Genomic DNA, 6,000 nt, shown 5'->3' with positions numbered 1-6,000 from the left:
TCACAGTCCAAAAATTCATGCAAGAAATACACTCATATGTAGTAACTGGGATGTGGAGTAATTTCTTTACAAGGCCTAAATTACACTGAATGGGAACTTGTTTTCTCATAAATATAAATATAATCACTAGTATTACTGTTATTTTATTGAGAGAGAGAGAGAGAGAGAGAGAGAGAGAAGTATTTACTTAAGGAATTGGCTCACATGATTTTGGGAGGTGACAGATCCCAAGATCTGCAGTCAGCAAGCTGGAGCCCCAGGAGAGCTGATGGTATAGTTCTAGTCCAAAGGCAGGAGGCAAATGTCCTGGCCCAGCAGTCAGGTAGGCAGCCATCCTCTCCTACTCAGCCTTTCTATTCTATTCGGGTCTTCAACTGATTGGGTGAAGCTCACTGCATCATCAAGGCAGTCTACTTTACTGCATCTTTTGATTCATGTGTTAATCTCATTCAGAAATACTCTCACAACAGACACACCCATAATAATTTTCTGAGCAAATATCTGAGAATTCTGTGACCCAGTAAAGTTGATAACATAGTAATCATTACAGGGACTAAAAAAACATGTCCTTCCTTCTTTCCAAACTTCTACGCAGGGATAAAGGCATAGGATGGAAGTGGGATGGGGAAGTGTCGGTGAGATCTGGATTGCCACAAGTCAAATAATTTTAAAATAGAGGACTTAAAAACTAAAGGGAAGCAATCATTTTTTTTTATTATTATTCTAAAGACTCTAAGGCAGAACAGTCTTAGTCTGTTCCAGCTGCCATAGAACAAAATATCACACATTGGGTAGCTTAAATGAATAGATGAATAGATAAAGAAAATTGAACTTTCTCACTGCTCTGGAGACTAACATCCAGCAGGGCCGATTTCTGGTGAGATCTTTCTTCCTGACTTATATTCAGCTTCCTTTTCACATCTTCACCATGGCCTTCTGTGCATATGCACTCCTGGTGTCACATTGTCTTTCTTTTTTTCTTTTTCTTTTTAAATCTTTATTTATTTATTCATGAGAGACGCACAGAGAGAGGGGCAGAGACACAGCAGAGGGAGAAGCAGGCTCCATGCAGGGAGCCCGATGTGGGACTCGATCCCAGGTCTCCAGGATCACACCCTGGGCTGCAGGCAGCGCTAAACCGCTGTGCCACTGGGGCTGCCTTCACCTTATCTTTCTATAAGGACACCAGACCTATTGGATTAGAGCCCCACTTTTAATGACTTCATTTAACCTCAATTACCTCCTTAGTGGCCCTATCCCCAAATAGTCACAGTGGGGATTAGGGCTTCAACATAGGAATGGGAGGGTGCACAATCCAGCATTTACAGGGTAGTCATGGCTCCCTTTTGCCCAAACCCCATAAAGAGAAGAATTCAAAGGACATCATCATAATCACTAGTATTGTCATTATCTTTTATATCTTGAGACATTAAGAACCTATTCACAACATATTTGCTGGCTCACAAAGAGAACTCAAAAACCAATTTACTCAACAATGTTTATTGAGCATCTTTAATACACTCAACTAATTACTTTTTTATTGTCTGATGCATTTATTGCTATATCCCCCATCCTAGACAGTATCTGACACATAGTTGGTACTCAATAAAGATTAGTGAAATTCGTTGAATGGGTAACTTCTCATGAGCTTTCAGAGATTTGGGTCTCCCAGATGGCTTTCTCCCATTTCCAGCCTCTGCTTTGTCCTCATGGCTCATGAACACTGGCCCTTGCTTGGGCAGCTCACCATATGGGCTTGTTGATCTAACAACCACTCAACTTTGCTCCCTGGATTCTGTCCTGGCCTCTGGCACAGGCTTTCCAGGAAATCCAAACCCAGCTGTTCTGTCTTGACTTTGCTATTCCTAATTGATCTCTGTAACTTTGTGGGACTCTTGCTCCTCTGTGTGGCAGATACATTGAATGGCCAGTTATACAGGTCTATTGTCAATCCTACAGCCACACAGCAGTTGTTTTTTTTTTTAATGTAAACTTTAATTAGTGAACATACAGTGCCATATTGGTTTCTGGAATAGAATTCAGTGATTCATCACTTACATACAACACCAGTGCTCATCATAAGTGCCCTCTTTAATACCCATTAGTTATCTAGCCCGTCTCCCACCCACGTCCCTCCATTAACCCTCAGTTTTTCTCTGTTGTTAAGTTTGTTCTCTATGACTTGTTTCCCTCTCTTTTTTTCTTTTCCCCTCTCTGACAAGTTCATCTGTTTTCTTTCTTAAATTTCACGTATCAGTAAGATCATATGCTTTTTGACTTTCTCTGACTTATTTCACTTAGTATGATACCCTCTAGCTCCCTCCATGTTGCAAATGGCAAGATTTCATTCCATTGTGTGTGTATATATATATATATATATATATACACCACATTTTCTTTTCTACTTATGTATTTATTACATTTTTAAAAATTTAAATTTAATTTGTCAAAATATAGTATAACCCCCAGTGATCATCCCATCTAGTGCCCTCCTCAATGCCTGTCACCCAGTTACCCCAAACTCCCACCCACCTCCTCTTCTGCAACCCTTTGTTTGTTTCCCAGAGTTAGGAGTCCCTCATGGTTTGTCTCTCTCTCTAATTTTTCCAACTCAGTTTCCCTCCTTTCTCCTATAATCCCTTTCACTATTTCTTATATTCCCCATATGAGTGAAACCATATGACGATTGTCCTTCTCCCATTAACTTACTTCACTCAGCATAGTACTCTCCAGTTCCATCCACATTGAAGCAAATGGTGGGTATTTGTCGTTTCTAATGGCTGAGTAATATTCCATTGTATACATAAACCACATCTTCTTTATCCATTCTTCTTTCAATGGACACCGAGGCTCCTTCCACAGTTTGGCTATTGTGGACATTGCTGCTAGAAACATCGAGGAGCAGGTGTCCCGGCATTTCACTGCATCTGTATCTTTGGGGTAAATCCCCAGCAGTGCAATTGCTGGGTCATAGGGTAGCTCTATTTTTAACTCTGAGAAACCTCCACACAGTTTTCCAGAGTGGCTGCACCATTTCACATTCCCCCCAACAGTGCAAGAAGGTTCCTTTTTCTCCGCATCCTCTCCAACATTTGTTGTTTCCTGTCTTGTTAATTTTCCCCATTCTCCCTGGTGTGAGTTGGTATCTCATTGTGGTTTTAATTTGTATTTTCCTGATGGCCAGTGATGCAGAGCATTTTCTCATGTGCTTGTTGGCCATGTCTATGTCTTCCTCTGGGAGATTTCTGTTCAGGTCTTCTGCCCATTTCATGGATTGCTTGTTTCTTGGGTGTTGAGTTTAATAAGTTCTTTTTAGATCTTGGATACTAGCCCTTTATCTGCTATGTCATTTGAAAATATCTTCTCCCATTCTGTAGGTTGTCTTTTAGTTTTGTTGACTGTTTCTTTCGCTGTGCAGAGGCTTTTTATCCTGATTAAGTCCCAATGTTTCATTTTTGCTTTTGTTTCTCTTGCCTTCATAGATGTATCTCGCAGAAGTTACTGTGGCCAAGTTCAAAAAGGGTGTTGCCTGTGTTCTCCTCTAGGATTTTGATGGAATCTTGTCTCACATTTAGATCTTTCAACCATTTTGAGTTTATCTTTGTGTCTGGTGTAAGAGAATGATCTAGTTTCATTCTTCTGCATGTGGATGTCCAATTTTCCCAGCACCATTTATTGAAGAGACTGTCCTTTTTCCAGTAGATAGTCTTTCCTGTTTTGTTGAATATTAGTTGACCACAGAGTTGAGGGCCCAACTCTGGGTTCTCTCTTCTGTTCCATTGATCTATGTGTCTGTTTTTGTGCCAGTACCATACTGTCTTGACGATCACAGCTTTGTAATACAACTTGAAATCCAGCATTGTGATGCCCCTGGCATTGGTTTTCTTTTCTAATATTCCTCTGGCTATTCAGGGTCTTTTCTGATTCCATACAAATCTTAAGATAATTTGTTCCAACTCTGTGAAGAAAGTCCATGGTATTTTGATAGGGATTGCATTAAATGTGTAAATTGCCCTGGGTGGTATAGACATTTTCACAAAATTTATTCTTCCAATCCATGAGCATGGATGTTTTTCCATCTCTCTGTGGCTTCCTTTCAGAAAGTGTTTTATAGTTTTTAGGGTATAGATCCTTTACCTCTTTGGTTAGGTTTATTCCTAGGTATCTTATGGTTTTGGGTGCAGTTGTAAATGGGATTAATTCCTTAATTTCTCTTTCTGCAGTCTCATTGTTAGTGTACAGAAATGCCACTGACTTCTGGGCATTGATTTTGTATCCTGCCATGTTGCTGATTGCTGTATGAGTTCTAGCAATCTTGGGGTGGAGTCCTTTTGGATTTTCTTTTTTTTTTTTTAAGATTTTATTTATTTATTCATGAGAAACATAAAGAGGAGAGAGAGAGAGAGGCAGAGACACAATCAGAGGGAGAAGCAGGCTCCATGTAAGGAGTCCGACGTGGGACTTGATCCCAGGTCTCCAGGATCATGCCCTGGGCTAGAGGTAGCACTAAATTGCTGAGTCACCCAGGCTGCCCGTTTTGGGTTTTCTATATACAGTATCATGTCATCTGTGAAAAGGGAGATGCCAATTTGAATGCCTTTTATTTCTTTTTGTTGTCTGATTGCTGAGGCTAGGACTTCAATGTTGAATAGCAGTGGTGAGAGTGGACATCCCTGTCGAGTTCCTGATCTTAAGGGAAAGGCTCTCTCAGTTTTTCCCCCTTGAGAATGATACTCACTGTGGGCTTTTCATAATAGGCTTTTATGATATTGAGGAATGTTCCCGCATTTTCTTTATTCATCAATTGATGGACATTGGGCTCTCTCTGTAGTTTGGCTATTTTTGTTAATGTTGCTATGAACATTGAGGTGCATGTAACCTTTCAAATCTGTAATTTTGTATCCTTTGATTAAATACCTAGGTTCAACTAGATGCTTTTGATGGGGAAGACAATACAATCCTTGCCTTTAAGGTTTTCAAATTTTGTGGGAATGTCTAAACACATCCACACTCACACATACCTAGAATCCAAAGTGGAAAGTGATAAATGTAATGGAAGAAGTAATGGAATATGCAATGGGATTTGGAAGAGAAAGAAATATAAAATTAGTAATAGTATCCTTTATTGAGCTTTTACCATTATATGCTTGGGAACCTTACATTATAAGACAGACAAAAATCCAACTCATAATCCAATAAGTACTGTATGTATCAGTGGGTAAAGCATAGTACCCTGATCAAAACAGCTCTGTGTTACAGTATCTTGCAGAAAAGCCATGAATTTGCATGGAATGACTTGATGGTTGGTAGTCAGGTGTCAGAGGAAAGTGAGATAGGAGACTGGGTCTCATGTTTCAGCAGGGATTGTTCTCTGTTGGGGAAAGTGGATGGAGGTTTAATAATGTTGCCAAAATCTGAAGTATAAAGAGAGGGGCTCTTACCAAGGCCAGACTCAGTTGCCCCCAGCCTCTTTGACTAGAGAGTTGGGATCCCTTGCCCTTTGGCATCATTGTGGCCACCACCAGGAGGCCCTATTATTGGGTAAGGAGAAAGCCAGAACCCTGATATCATTTAGTGCATTCTGGGCTTAAAAGTAGGAAGAGGGAGTGATGATAAATGGATCAAGACAGATTTGAAAATAATGGAAGAGTGATGTACAGGGATAGAGCAGTAGAAATAGAAACAGCTTGAGTATTGAGCACCTGCTGTGTGTCAGGAGCTTTATGGCTTTGTATATGTTCTCTCACTTAATTCTCTAATGTACATCGGCTTTGATGGAAGTAGAAACAGGTTACTAGAGAAGAAGCTCAGCAACTTGCTCAAGCACTGGCAGGTAAGAAACAGAGCTGAGCTTGGTAGCCTACTCCTCGTAGCAGTGAGCCCTGCACTCTCCCGGGCTTAGGGTGACTGCCCTCAACTAAACCCCAATCAGGTGCCTTTCCTGCTGTCCTAGGCCTTCCTGGCAGCTAGTATTTGGCAGCAGGAAGAGAATAAAAGTCT

Source organism: Canis lupus, chromosome 27 (assembly GCF_011100685.1).
Source record: "Canis lupus familiaris isolate Mischka breed German Shepherd chromosome 27, alternate assembly UU_Cfam_GSD_1.0, whole genome shotgun sequence".
Classification (NCBI taxonomy): Eukaryota; Metazoa; Chordata; class Mammalia; order Carnivora; family Canidae; genus Canis; species Canis lupus.
The sequence above is the reverse complement of the archived record's forward strand: the minus strand, read 5'-3'. Positions refer to the sequence as shown.